This window comes from Capra hircus, chromosome 14 (assembly GCF_001704415.2).
Source record: "Capra hircus breed San Clemente chromosome 14, ASM170441v1, whole genome shotgun sequence".
NCBI classification, from domain to species: domain Eukaryota; kingdom Metazoa; phylum Chordata; class Mammalia; order Artiodactyla; family Bovidae; genus Capra; species Capra hircus.
The window spans coordinates 20,874,204-20,889,393 of NC_030821.1; the positions used below are offsets into that span (position 1 = coordinate 20,874,204).

At 45.3% G+C, this 15,190-nt stretch overlaps 1 protein-coding gene across 1 annotated transcript in view; it reads left to right on the plus strand.

The window, feature by feature from the left end:
- Positions 1–15,190, plus strand: part of BAALC (brain and acute leukemia, cytoplasmic) — a 90,204-nt gene that overhangs the window by 56,859 nt on the left and 18,155 nt on the right. The gene's annotated exons all lie outside the window — the stretch shown is intronic.

Genomic DNA, 15,190 nt, shown 5'->3' on the forward strand with positions numbered 1-15,190 from the left:
GTCTGACTCTTGTGACCCCATGGACTATAGCCTGCCAGGCTCCTCTGTCCATGGTATTCTCCAGGCATAAATACTGGAGTGGGTTGCCATTTCCTTCTCCAGGGGATTTTCCCAACCCAGGAATCGAACCCGGGCCTCCTGCGTTGCAGCCAGATTGTTTACCGACTGAGCTATAAGGGAAGCCCTATCTACTCTCTATCTCCATGCGTTTAATTTGTTGTTGCTGTTAAGATTACACATATAAGTGATGTCATACAGTATCTGTCTTTCTTTGGTTTATTTCACTAAGCACAATGCCCTCCAGGTTCATCCACGTTGTCACAAATGGCAGGATTTTGGAAGGAGTTTACTTTTGATACATAACTAAACCTCTTTGAAATCCTCTGACTCAGATATTTTTTTTTCTACAAACCTGGCAGTGACTCCCCTCTCCCTCCTCTTTCTGTCCCTGACATGGCTTTTTTGCTTCCTGCTTCTTCACCTAGACCCTAATAAATAAGTCAACCTTCAGTTCCTTTTAGTCTCTCAATCGTGTCTGACTCTTTGCAACCGCATGGACTGCAGCATGCCAGGCTTTCTTGTCTATCACCAACCCCCAGAGTTTACTCAAACTCATGTCCATTGAGTAGGTGATGCCATCTAACCATCTCATCCTCTGTTGAACCCTTCTCCTCCTGCTTCCAATCTTTCCCAGCATCAGGGTATTTTCAAATGAGTCAGTTCTTTGAATCAGGTGGCCAAAGTATTAGACTTTCAGCTTCAGCATCAGTCCTTCCAATGAATATTCACGACTGATTTCCTTTAGGATGAACTGGTTCAATCTCCTTGCAGTCTAAGGGACTCTCAAGAGTCTTCTCCAACACCACAGTTGAAAAGTATCAATTCTTCAGTGCTCAGCTTTCTTTATAGTCCAACTCTCGCATCCATACATGACTGCTGGAAAAACCATAGCCTTGACTAGACGGACCTTTGTTGGCAAAGTAATGTCTCTGCTTTTTAATATGCTGTCTGGGTTGGTCGTAACTTTTCTTTCAAGGAGTAAGCATCTTTTAATTTCATGGCTTCAGTCACCATCTGCAGTCAACCTAAGTCAACCTAATGTCTCCCTTTTCTTTGATTTCCTTTCCACCGGTTAATTACCTGGATTCTTCAACTCAGAAGCAAGGCATGAGGTCATTCTAGTGTACAAGAATCCTCTCTGCTTTTAAAAGATTAAGAGAGGTGGAGAGAGGTGAATTTCAATTACCATGTTCTCTCTCCTGGAACTAACTAAAATTTAAACCTTAGTGCTAATCATAGTATAAAAGATACTGGGGAAGGAATTTTAAGCATCATTGGAAAGAGGGAGCACTTTGGAGGCTGGGGGGGTTCTTATTCTGCACAAAGTTGACCCTGTAGACCTTTCAGCCTGAACTCAAATGCCCAGAGGTCAGGGCCTTGGCACCTTTCCCACGTCCCATCCCAACCCCCATCAAAGCCCCTTCCCTGCAGCGAGGCAGCCATCTGTAGAGAGAGGAAAGGAAAGGCCAGTGTGACTCACCTCTTGCTTTACCATCGCCAGCCCCTAGGCAGCATTGCACTGCCCTGTCACCAGCCCTTCCTGTAGCTGGGTACAGGATGACCTTATTGGGCTGAGGTTGTGGGAGAACTGCTCTTGCCAGAGGGTCGTGACATTCATGATGAGGGAAAGCCATCCCTCCTTCCTGCAGCCTGAGCCCCGAAAGGGCAAGTGGACTTAAGAGTCTGCACTCAGCCCCAAATCCTGGAAAGACATCTGTCCTGATTGGGAGCTCCTGAGAGTCACAGTAACCTGAAGAGGGGTGTGGGGTGAGTGGCCAGCAGCCTTTAACAGGTCTCTCCTGGGGAGTCATTATGCTGTTTATGTGAGCTCTTTCCTCCACTTCCTGATACCGCCACAGTCATGGGAACCGCTCGCCTGCTGCACCTTTGCACTTGCTTCTTTGGGATTTCAGCTGTTCAGTCCATCACAGGAGGAAACACTGAACACACAGAGGTCTATATGACAGCTTCTTTCTAAGTGATGATTCTAGCTCTGGCAACCTGCTGAACGGTTCAGGACTCTTCCAACAAACATTTCTTGAATGCCTAATACATGCCAGATCTTGTCATGAACAAGACAGGTATGGTCCTTGGCTTTGTGGAGCAACCAGACTAGTGGAGCAGGCAGACCTGGAACAAAAAATTCCAACAGTGATGAATGGTGTGTACACAAGTGTGTATATACACATGTGTATACACGTGTGTATGTATCATGCAAAAATATAACAATAATAACATAGTATGTAATATAGCTTTTTCTTTCCTATACAAAAACTGTCATTCTTACATATTTATCATCTGGAGTAGGAAATGGCAACCAACTCCAGTATTCTTTCCTGGAAAATTCTATGGACAGAGGAACCTGGCAGGCTACAGTCCATGCAGTTGCAGAGAATCAAACACCACTGAGCTTGCCAAGAAAGAGATTATATACTGGATTTTTACCTACATAAATCTTTATGCTTTTTAAATTACTGTATAGAATTTCACAATGTAGGTAAAACACAGTTAATTTGGTAATTATCCAACTAATGAATGGCTACGTTGATTCCATTTTTCACTGTTATAGGAGGTGTAAAGAATGTCCTCAACAGGCCTGGGTGCCAGTGTAAAGAGATTTTCTACAGTAGATAGAAAGTAGTAGTAGCAGACTCTTTCTAAGTAGTAGACTCAGAAAATGCTGAGTCAAGGGGGACTTCCCTGGATGCCCAGTGGTTAAGAATCCAGGCTTCTACTGCATGGGGTGAGGGGTGGGAGGGGAGTGGTCATGGGTTTGATCCCTGTTCTGGAAACTAAAATCCCACATGCCTCAAGGTGCAGCCAGCAAAAGAAATTTAAAAAAGAAATTGCTGAGTCATGATGTGCACAATTCTAAACTTGCCTAAATTCTACCAGTGGTCCTCCAAAATAGATAGTTCTATTTGCACTCCCACCAGCAATTTATGAGAGAATTCACTCCCTGACACCTTTCAACATTTAATATTATCAGACTTCTTAACTTTTGCCACTCTGAAGGGTGAGAAATGATACCTTGTTATTTAAATTTTGCATGGGTCTATTTTCCAGTAATTCTTAAATAAGCTATTGAATTTCTAATTAAATTACAGAAGCAGGAAGGGCTCAGGCAGGCAGGCCTTTTCCATCCTCCAAGGACAGCCCAGTGCTGGTAGGCACAGAGGAGGTGCTCGGAGATGCTAGAGAATTGATTGATTGCTTTGGATAATTTTAAATTTCCAAGAATTAAAATTTCAATTCAGTTGACCTAAATCTCCTGATTCTGATTGACCCAAATGTATTTCTTATATCTAATGAGGTTTTATCACTAAATTTCTAATGTCTACCTAAGAGAACAATTCAGTACCAGCTAAAGCTGGCCTACAAGAGCCTGCTATAAAAGCTAGTTGTACTAAATTTAGAAATGTCAAGGAATTTTTTTAAAAAAAGCAAGAAACCAGCTGCCCCTTCCTTAAAGGGCTATCCATCCCCAAAGCGACTGAACCAAGGCTGAAAGAAAACAGGCAGGAAAATTGCATTGGAAGACTTCCCTGAGGACAATTTCACCAGCTAAGCAGATGTCCAGGGCAGGCTGAGGAGATGAGTGTGGAGCCAGCCACCTTTGGAGCCGTGTGAGAGGTAACCCCTGGGGTGTTTTTAAATCCCTGACTGATTAGATCTGCAGACGTTGTGGAAAAAAGCCAGGCCACAAGCAGGATATGTTGTCTGAACACATAAGGATGTGGGGTAAGAAAAAATGATCAAAGTAAGCCTCCCCTTTCAAGCTTGCTTACCAAAAAATGGGACCATGATGGGCAGGCCAAGGAATGTCACAGCCCTTGGAGGGGACCTGTCCCACCCGACTCCTGGGACTTCCTTCTGAGGCATCGGTTCGTCGCCTTGTTCTGTGATAAGGACACCGCTGTTTAGGGTTCCTGGGGTTGCTCACATAAACAGTTCTCTGAAGAAGCAATTTCAGCCTGAGTAGGATGGTGGGCTCCAGACCAGGCCATGTGGGTGAGGAAGGGGGCATCAGATACGTGATGGATGTGACTTACTGTCTTGCAAACTCCCTTCTGCCTTGCCTCGCCCTTCATCCCTCATAGAGAATTATGTCTGCACCAGTTCAATTTCTTGTTTTCCTTCTGCCACCAATGAGAATTCAGTCTTTCCCTCCATCCCTGGTATTCCCTCTGGTGTGGAAGTGGGGGACTTAGAAGGGACGGGGAGGGGCGGTAAGAAAAGGAAGGTGGGCTGGGGGAGGCCTGAGCTGCAACCCTGCTGGGCTCTAAGCCTCAGGTGTAACCCAGCACCCAGCGTAGCGCCTGGCACGTAATAGGCACTGTGTGTTGTGTTAGTTGCCCAGTAGTGTACCATTCTTGTGACCCCATGGACTGTAGTCCGCCAGGCTCCTCTGTGCATGGAATCCTCCAGGCAAGAATACTGGAGTGGGTTGCCATGCCCCCCTCCTCCAGGGGATCTTCCTGACCCAGGGATCAAAGCCAGATGTCCTGCATTACTATCTGAGTCACCAGGGAAGCCCCAGTAGGCACTGAATATTTTTCAAATGATTGGTTAATTGAAAGACAGATGATAAAAGTGTAAGTGATCTATGAAGAGGAAGAAGCAGATGAAGGAGGAATAAGGCTGAGTAGAAATGGTGATAGGTAAGGGGGAAAATGGAGCAGGATTAGGGCCTCATCTCATTTCTTAAAAGCTGTATATTTAAGCAGTGAGAAATGTTTGGGGACATAGTAGGTAAAACGTCAACTAACAGCTATCCCTGGTTGGTGGGATTATGAATAATTTTCATTTTCTTATATATATTTTTACCAATATAGTCAATTTTCTATATGAAATATCTATTTCTCATACAAGCAAAATATAAACGTTTATTTATAAAGGAAAAACATTTATTTTATAAAAGGAAAAGCGAGGTGATAGTCCCCTCAAAATTGAGATATTGATATCCCAACCCCTAGTACCTCAGAATATGATTATATTTGGAGACAGACTCTTTAAAGAGGTAATTAAGGTAAAATTAGGTCATGAATTCTATTGTTTTAAACCACTCAGCCTGTGGTACTTTGTTGTGATGGCCCTAGCAAGCTAATATACAAGGGAGACATTTTTAAAGTTTAAGATAATTATTCAATACATTTGTAACTTATGTAATACTGCGTTGTACTTCAGCTATACTTCAATTAAAGAATATTTCTTCGATACAGACAAAAATAACTTTGTAACTTTATAACTACCAAAAAAAAAAATAGAAAAATTTTTCAAGGAAAGATAAAATGAACAGAGAATATCAGAGAAGTGTTTTGGGCAATTTGGGAGGAAGACTATGGAAAAGCATATGGCATTGTTATGTTCATAGCATAGCAGTATTGTGTACCTTTGAAACAATAAGCTCTTTGATGGGAGAGAGAGGTGAGTTTTTATTACAGAGTCGAGACAGCCCCAAGGTAATTAACTCAGAGATATGGCCGTCCCCTCCCTGGAGTATCTACTCTGTAATGATCTCTGAGCAGAGGTGGAAGCTTCAAGGAAGGGAGGTGCCACCGAGGGGATCAAAGTGAGAGCAAAGGCTAGGACCGACAGGTTCTAAGGGTATTGGTCAGGAGAAGAAAAGGAAGACTGTGAGTTTTCCTTTTGGCTACCTCCCAGTTTATTGCTTGTTTGTGATCTCCTGAGTGTCTCATTCGGAGAAGGCAATGGCACCCCACTCCAGTACTTTTGCCTGGAAAATCCCATGGGGAGAGAATCCTGGTAAGGCTGCAGTCCATGGGGTCGAGAAGAGTCGGACACTGTTATAATGCTGCTGTGAACATTCATGTACAAGTCTTTGTGTGGATATAGGTTTTCATTTCTCTTGGGGGTATACTTAAGACTGGAATTTCTGGGTCCTGTGGCAACTATGTCTAACCTTTGGAGGATCGGCCAGACTGATTTCTAAAGTGACTGGACCATTTTACATTCCCATTGGCGACTTCACTTTCACTTTTCACTTTCATGCATTGGAGAAGGAAATGGCAACCCACTCCAGTACTCTTGCCTGGAGAATTCCAGAGACAGGGAAGCCTGGTGGTGGGCTGCTGTCTATAGGATCACACAGAGTCGGACACGACTGAAGCGACTTAGCAGCAGCAGCAGAGTGTCTCATTGGGGAGAGAATTCAGGCTCCCAGTTCATTGCTTGTGTGCATTCTCCTGAGTGTCTCTTTGGGGAGAGAATTCAGGGGTGATTTCACTGGGGACAGATGAGACTTTCCTTCCTTCTTGGGGCCCGCTGCTCTCAGCAGATGTGTTTCTTGCACACTGCTGGGTATCACGGCAGGGCACAAGGGGAGCCGTTTTCACCACCAAGCCCCACAGGCAAGGGCAGGTGTGGCAGGCTGGAGCTCCATCTCCGGGGCTCTCCCAGGTGGGACTCATGACCTTCGGGGACTGAGAAGTGAGTACTGCCGGCATCCTTATGGACTTGAAGTCCATCGGTCGGTCTCTCTCCCTGACTGTTGCTGTTCAAATCCAAATGTGCTCTGTTTTCTCAAGATGATATACCATTCTAAAATGTGTTGCTCACCATTTTTAAAATTACAGCTCATTGAGCTATAATTCACATACCATACAATTCACCTATTTCAAGTGTACAATTAAATGGCTGCTCATATATTCTCAGAACTCTGCCACCGTCCCCACAATTTTAGAACATTTTCATCACTTAAAAAGAATCCTGTATCTATTAACAGGCACTCGTCATTGCCCCTCCAACCTCCCCAGCTCCAGGCAACCACTAATCTACATTTCTGTCTACAGATTTGCCTCTTTTCTGATCTTTTCTCATAAATGGAATCATACCATATGTGGCCTTCTGTAACTGGCTTCTTTCACTTAGCATAATGTTGTCAAGGTTTACCAATGTTGCAACTTGTCTCAGTATTTCATTGTGTTTGCTGCTAAGTAATAGTCTACTGTAGGTATATACCATATTTTATTCATCCATCAGCTGGTGGATTTTTAGGGTATTTCCACTTTGGGGCTGTTATAATGCTGCTGTGAACATTCATGTACAAGTCTTTGTGTGGATATAGGTTTTCATTTCTCTTGGGGGTATACTTAAGACTGGAATTTCTGGGTCCTGTGGCAACTATGTCTAACCTTTGGAGGATCGGCCAGACTGATTTCTAAAGTGACTGGACCATTTTACATTCCCATTGGCAGTATAAAAGTGTTCTAAATTCTCCACATCTTCATCAAAAGTTGTCATTATTTGTCCTTTTTTATAGCCATTCCATTGGGTTTGAAGTGATATTGTGGTTTTGATTTGTATTTTCCTGGTAACTAGTGACCTTGAACATCTTTTCATGTGCTTATTAACTGTTAGCGTATCTTTTTTGGAAAACTGTCTCTTCACCTCCTTTGCCTATATTTTAATTGAGCTGTATGTCTTTTTATTGTTGAGTTGTGTGTTTTGGGTAGTAAGACTCCCTTGCTGCTGCTGCTGCTAAGTCGCTTCAGTCGTGTCCGACTCTGTGCGACCCCAGAGACGGCAGCCCACCAGGCTCCCCCATCCCTGGGATTCTCCAGGCAAGAGTGCTGGAGTAGGTTGCCATTTCCTTCTCCAATGCGTGAAAGTGAAGTCACTCAGTTGTGTCCAACTCTTCGCGACCCCATGGACTGCAGCCTACCAGGCTCCTCCGGCCATGGGATTTTCCAGGCAAGAGTACTGGAGTGGGGTGCCATCGCCTTTTCCGAAGACTCCCTTACCAGATATCTAATTTCAAAAATTGTTCTCCTGTTCAGTGAATTGTCTTCTCACTTTACACATGGTATCCTTTGAAGCACAGAAGTTTAAAATTTTGGTGATCTGTAATTTATCTACATTTTATTCTTGTTGCTTTTGGGGTCATTTTTAAGAAACCATTGCCTAATCCAAGGTTGTGAAAATTTACATCAATGTTTTCTTTTAAATGTTTAATAGTTTAAGCGATTACATTTAGATCTTTGATCCACTTTGGGTTAACTTTTGTATATCGTGAGAAACAGGGCCCAACTTCAGTCTTTTTTGTGTAGATATTCAGTTATCCCATACACTTGAAAAAACAATTCTTTCCCCATCCTTCCCCAAAATCAAGTGACAGTGATTGTAAGGGTTGCTAACCATTTTAAGGATTTTCTTATACCAGTCACACAAAAAGTCACACGTAGGGACTTTCCTGATGATCCAGTGGTTAAGAATCTGCCTTACAATGCAGGTGACTCCAGTTCAATCCTTGGTCGGAGAGTTAAGATCCCACAGGCTTGGGAGCAACTAAGCCTTCGAGCCACATCTAGAGAGTTCCATGAGTTGCAACGAAAACTCCTGCCTGCCGCAACCAAGACCTGCGCAGCCAAATAAATAAATAAATATTTTCCAAAAGTCACATATAAGCTTCTTACACATCATGTGTGTAATCAGAAATTACCAACAAGAATGAAGAAATGACAAACACCTTCCCGTTCTAATTCATTTTGAAAAATTGAGGAAACAAATTCTCAGTAAGTGGCTGGGTAGTTGCAGTTTATTTAACTTATAACTCAGTTCAGACAGACTTATCATCAGCCACATATTCAGAGCCTGAGCCCAGATAGTGTTTGGTGAGCCAGAATTTTATCTGATGTGACTTTAGAAGATTCTTCCCAAACAGACTGCTTATGACTCAGCATTTTGGATTTTGAGCGTTGAGGGAATGACTTGCAGGTGGTTTCAGTGACTGAAATCTGTGATCACCTTCAACAAGGGTTAAGGAGAAACGGCCCTTTGTCCTGCTTCCAGCACAGTTCCTGGCTATCTTCTTTAATTTCTATGCTCTGCCCCTCTCCCAGTTCCATTTCCAAAAATAGCAAGAAACTGGCAAGAAGTCCTGGGTTGCAATTTGTCATCCAGCTTTGGACACAGCTGTTTCCCCTCTTCTGGCAGAGTCAGTGATTTGGCTTGTCTTCTGGATGGAATGAACATTTTGTGAAGGGTGTCCAAAAAGGACATACCCCAGGGGCACACAAATGTCCCTCAATTTACTGCTGCAGAATTCACTGTGGAAAGAAATGGCGGTAGGCATTTTTCAGTGAACCTTCAAAACTAGTAGGAGTGTTGATCTCTATGCCAGGAGCGTAGAAGTGTAGTCTTTAGAATTCCTTGCCTGAGAATCACTGGAGGTGAGGAAGGATGGAAAGAACTTGTTAAAATGTATATTCCTGAGCCCCCAATGAATCAGAAGTTCTGGGGTGGGGGTGGATGTAAGGACCTGTATTTTAATAGGGACTTTAGGTGGCTCTGTTGGGCTTCCCTTGTGGCTCAGCTGGTAAAGAATCTGCCTGCAATACGGGAGACCTGGGTTTGATCCGTGGGTTGGGAAGATCCCCTGGAGAAGGGAAAGGCTCCCCACTCCAGTATTCGGCCTGGAGAATTTCATGGACTGTAAAGAGTCGGACACGACTGAGTGACTTTTTCTTTCACTTAGGTGGCTCTCACAAACACTAAAATTTGAGAACTGCCTCCTTGGGAGCTTTTCCTCGAAGGTAATGTGAATGAATACTTGCTGAGACCACCAGCTTTGGACGTATACAGAACCAGAGTTAAACTTCAGTTTCTTTTCCTACAAAATAAGGTTCAATCCCCAAGGTCCCAGGTAGGAGAGGGCTGGCCTGGAGGAGGGATGCGGATGAAGCTCGGGATCTAGTACAATGCAACTTTCACAACAGTGTCCCCCCAGTCTGGGTGACTTGGCACCCTATAGGGTTGCCAGATAAAATTCAGGATACCTGGTTAACTTGAATTTCAGAAAAACAACAATAGTTTTTCAGTATAACTGTGGCAACAATGCCAAGGTGAGTTTCCAGGGTCCAGGGGCTGCTAGGACAAGCTCCATAGTAGGATTTGGGACATTATTCCTCAATTGACAGCCTCTGTGTCTCAGTCTCCAGTCCTTCCAGATATTCTGTGAGCTTCTCGGATTATTTAAATGAATCACTTTTAGACTTTAATTCACTGGCGTCAATTTTTGTTGCTTGCAGCTCTGCACTCTGACTGATAGAGCATCTATAGCTCCCTACTCAACAGCTTACCATCTGTTCTCTCTTACCATCACTCCTCTGAGCTCCCCTCGAAGCCACCAGGAGCCTCCCAGTGACACAGTCTCTCTGGCTTTTCTTGATTCTATACCCTTTTCTGGTGGAGGAGCGTGTAGAGGACACAGGCACCCATGGAAACTCTACTGGAAGGGAGCTAGGAAAGTAAAGGCCTTACCTCAGCGTGCCTCTGCAGAGACCCCAGCTCAATAGCTCGTGATGCCCACCGGCACACCCAACTAGAAGCCAGTGGGCAAGGGAGCCTGTGAATATGGCGCTTTTCAAGTCAGAGTTCTAGGACCTGGAGCAGGGCGAAGACGAGGGGAAGGTCAGTGTGATTAGGCAGAAAGAATATATTGAGCATGCAGGGAATATATGCTGTCTTAGGTTTGGTTCTCCTGAAGCAGAGCCCAGGATGGGGATTGTATGCAACTGACTCCTGGAGATACTCCTGGGAGGAGAACCATGTGAGGGAGGGAGCCTGGGAAGCAGGGTGGGCCAGGGGAGGGCACTGGGTGAAGATGTGTTAGTTTCAGGATGAGTCTAGTCCCAGCTTCCTCCCCAAGTTACTTTGGAGAAAAGTTTTTTGTAGAAATTATCCTGCTCAGAGGCGTGGGTAACTGGGCTCTTATACACACACCCCTACACACTTTTTATTGGCCGTGGACTATATCTGACATAATCAACCAAGCCTCTCCCAGTGAGGGGGCTTTGACCAAGGACAGGCCTTAGGAGAAGGGGGTAGGCATGAGCTATTGGCCATCAGCATGCACTGCAGCTGGGGTCAGATAACTCAACCTGAGTGGGGGCACCAGTAGCATCTGTCAGAAGGACATCACCTCCTTGTTATCTTGGCATGATGAGGTAAAAATTCTTTTCCCCTTGTGTACTTTAATAGTTGACAGGTTTTCTAATATTATTATTTTTGGAACTAGACACGTCAAATTAAATCCATGCAGTAAAACCACCTGATGGATTGTAGGCAGAAGTAACAGTAAATGACTCCGTATCCTTGACCCCCTGCAGTGACCTCTTGACCACACTGAGCAGATGGTCCTGCTCACTGGCAATGCCAGGCCCCAAGCTTGGCCCTGTTTCACTGCTTATGTTCAGGGATTTTCTTATTTATCAGGTTCAGTATGGGCTTCCCAGGTGGTTTGGTGGTAAAGAGTCTGCAGCCAGTGAAGGAGACACGGGTTCAGTCCCAGGGTTGGGAAGATCCCCTGGAGCAGGAAGTGGCAACCCGCTCCAGTATTCTTGTCTGGAAAATTCCATGGACAGAGGAGCCTGGTGGGCTACAGTCCATGGTGTCACAAAGAGTCAGACACAACTGAACAACTGAGCACACACACACACACACACACACACACACACACACACACACACACACACACATGCATGAGGCTCAGTGGGCCAGTCGTTGAGCTTTCCATAGACCCTGCTTCTGTGACTCATAGATCAAGAATGTAATTAATATGGCTGATAGAGGGGAGCACCTGAGGAGTCAAGGCGGCTGGTGTTGGACCTTAAATAATAATAAGAGCAAAGTGACATGCATGCTCAATCACTTCAGTCGTGTCTGACTCTTTGCGACCTTGTGGACTATAGCCCACCAGGCTCCTCTGTCCATGGGGATTCTCCAGGAAAAAAATACTGGAGTGGGTTGCTATACCCTCCTCCAGGGAATCTTACCAACTTGGGAATCAAACTCACATCTGCCTGCATCTCCAGCACTGCAGGCAGATTCTTAACCCTCTGAGCCACCTGGGAAGCCCATGTACCAAACATATTAGAACCTTAATATATGTTGTCTTGTTTAACCCTTAAAATAACCCAGGAAGTGGGAATTATTCTTCCCATTTAATCGTTGAGGAAGTCCCTAGACTGGGGATTAAGAAGGAGCTCTAACTTTTGTTCAGCCACCAGTGAAAACTGAAAACACTAGACCAAATGAATGGCAATGTTTCTAGGAGTCGTGAGCCTCAGCAGAGACACGCAGGGAGTCAGCGGGCTGCTGAGAGGGTAGGACTGACCATATGCACCGCAGCCACAGCAGCTCTGCCTCGACCTGTGTTGTCAGGACTGGCTCTTCCTGGGGGTGCCACCAGGGCAGCCCCACAGGGCCTGCCAGGCTCAGAAGCGGTCTGTGCTTAGGATTTAATGCCCTGCAGGTGCCATCCTGAAATTCTTAATAGTTCTGTCTAAATTTGCGTTTTGTAAGTGAAATACTATGGGACAGTAGAACAGGTGCCAGGAGCTTGGAGCTCTGCCTTGTGCCCGGTCCCACTTCCTGTTGCCTCTCGGCTTCTGTGTTCTCCACTGTCTGCTCTTGGCCAAATTGCTTTTCTTTTCACATCACAGATAAATAAATGGTCCTATGTATATGATTAACACCCAGCTCGCAGCAATTGTGACTAACCTCATGAGTTTGACAACACTGAAACTGGTCTATACCCTCTTCAACCAGATAAGTTCAGTTGGACAGGTTCACCCTTGGATGTTCCAGTGATGTCAGATGGTCATTTGTTGTTGTTGCTCAGTTGTGTCCGACTCTTTGAGATCCCATGGACTGCAGCACGCCAGGCTCTCCTGTCTCTTACTATCTCCTGGAGCTTGCTCAAGTTCATGTACATTGAGTCAGTGATGCCATCCAACCATCTCATCCTCTGTCATCCCCTTCTCCTCCTGCCCTCAATCTTTTCCAGCATCAGGGTCTTTTCCAGTGAGTCGGCTTTACACATCAGGTGGCCAAAGTATTGGAGGTTCAGCTTCAGCTTCAGCATCGGTCCTTCCGATGAATATTCAGGGTTGATTTCCTTTAGGATTGACTGGTTTCATCTCCTTGCAGTCCAAGGGACTATCAAGAGTCTTCTCCAGCACCACAATTTGAAAGCATCAATTCTTCCATGCTCAGCCTTCTTTATGGTCCAGCTCTCACATCCGTACATTTCCAAATGCTTGTGTTCAGTTCTTATAGTTATCCCACAGCAGACCAGTAACAACAGTGGACCATGATAAGAAGCTCTGCTTTAGACTCTTCTGTGGGTGCCAGGATCCTGGAATTACCCATCCAAATCACACAGACCTGCTTCCAGGGTCTTCATGGGCCTCTTCACCTGAGTTATTCTCCCGGTTTGCATTTCCCTAGGCCGAGGGGCAGCTGTTTGCAGGGGGCAGTGGGGATGGAGATTGAGTATGTATGCTGGGGTGTCTGCATATGCGTTTGAAGCACTGCTGATGCAGGATGGAGGGAGAATGGGAAGAGAAGGGGGGCAGGCTGCCAGCTGGTGGAGGAAGAGGAGCACAAAGATTTGGGGTGAGCCCAGCTGAAGGAATCCAGCCATTTCTCAACACATCTGGAGCTTATCCAGAGTGCCTGCCAGTCAGAAAACTTTCGATCAGGCATCTTCCATTTTGACTTAGTGTTTTGAATTTGGATTTCTATCCTGTGACCATGGTCAGGAGCCTCCTAGCACTTTGCAGAGCAGGTGGGTGGCATGTGGACATGTGTGTCCTTCAGGTCCCTCCCTTAGCTGCACGGAGACTGCAGCCTCATCAGCTCTGCCCCTCCCTCTCTTAGTGTATCAGATACACAGCTTCTGCTGCCTCATGCCAGATTTCTCAACACTCTGGGAAAGGATTTTACTTTCCTTAAGTTTGAAAGCAAACACCCCAAAATTAAGACCCACAAAGTAACACCCAACACCCCAAAAGTAAGACAGGCAAAAGACTCAAAAATTTAAACACACACACACAATTAGCCAATAGGCATATAAGTAATATATCTTATGTTTACATTTTATTTGTAAAGGATATTATGAATGATCCAAATGAACAGCTGGATAAAGAGGTACACAGGGCAGGGTCTGAAAGAGTTCTAAGCACAGGATCTGAGCTGTGGAGCTGGGGTGTGCCACCCTCCCAGCATCTGTATGCTTTCACCAACTTGGAAGCTCCCCCAAACACTGTCACATAGGGATGTTTAGGGAGGTTTAATCACATAGGCATCATCAGTTACCAACTCAAGTTCCCAGTCCCTCTCCCCTCCCCAGAGGCTGGAAGGTGGGGCTGAAAGTTCCAAGCTCCTACTCAAGGTCAGGTCTTCCTGGCAACCAGCCCTCATCCTGAAGGGGGCCACCTAGCGGCCACCAGGAGTGCCCTCCTTATAACAAATAGCGCTCCTCTCTTTCCTGTCACTCATGAAATTCCAAGGAGTTTGGGAGCTCTGCGTCAGGAAACGTGAGCAAATACAAAATGTTGTCACCGAAGGTGCTGCTGTCCCCGTTATTACTCAGGAAATGACAAGGGTTTTAGGAGCTCTGTGCCGGGAACCGGGGACCAAGACCAAATGTATGTTTCTTTTTGTATCACAACGTCCTACCCTCACAGGCGGCTCCGTCATTGCTGACTGGCCTTGGAGGAGCAGAGGGACTGGCCTGCCCTTCTGCCCTGGGCCTCCCTGTGGCCATCACAGCCTCTGCTGTCTTCCTGTCTCGCCCTTGCCACCCCCACCCCCAGTGCTCCCTGGACCACCTTTTGTCTTTTCAATTAAATACTCTTTATCCATGAAGTCCTCCTCTTGCTTTTCTTTTTCCTTTTTTTCTTTTTTGGCCTCCCCCCACAACTTGCGGGATCTTAGTTCCCTGACTGACCAGGGATTGAACCCTCGCCCTCAGCAGTGGCAGCTCGGAGTCCTAACCACTGGACCACCAGGGAATTCCACCCTCTTGCTTTTCACTGAGGCCATATTTAAACTTCATTCTGTCCTTTCTTGGCCTTCCCTGGGAGGAACCACCTACTCAGTCCAACACCTTGAAATGGAATTACGTAAAAAACAATGTGTTGCCTTCAAACTAGTAATCCCACTTCTAGGAATTTATCCTAGGAGATAATTAAGAATAAAACTTTAGCCCCACTGGCTTTCATCACTGTAACATTTGGTATGAAAAGGTAAAAATAAATATCCAATTAGAGAGCATTAGTTAAATAAATAGTGACATATCCATACAGTGACAGACCAGACAAAG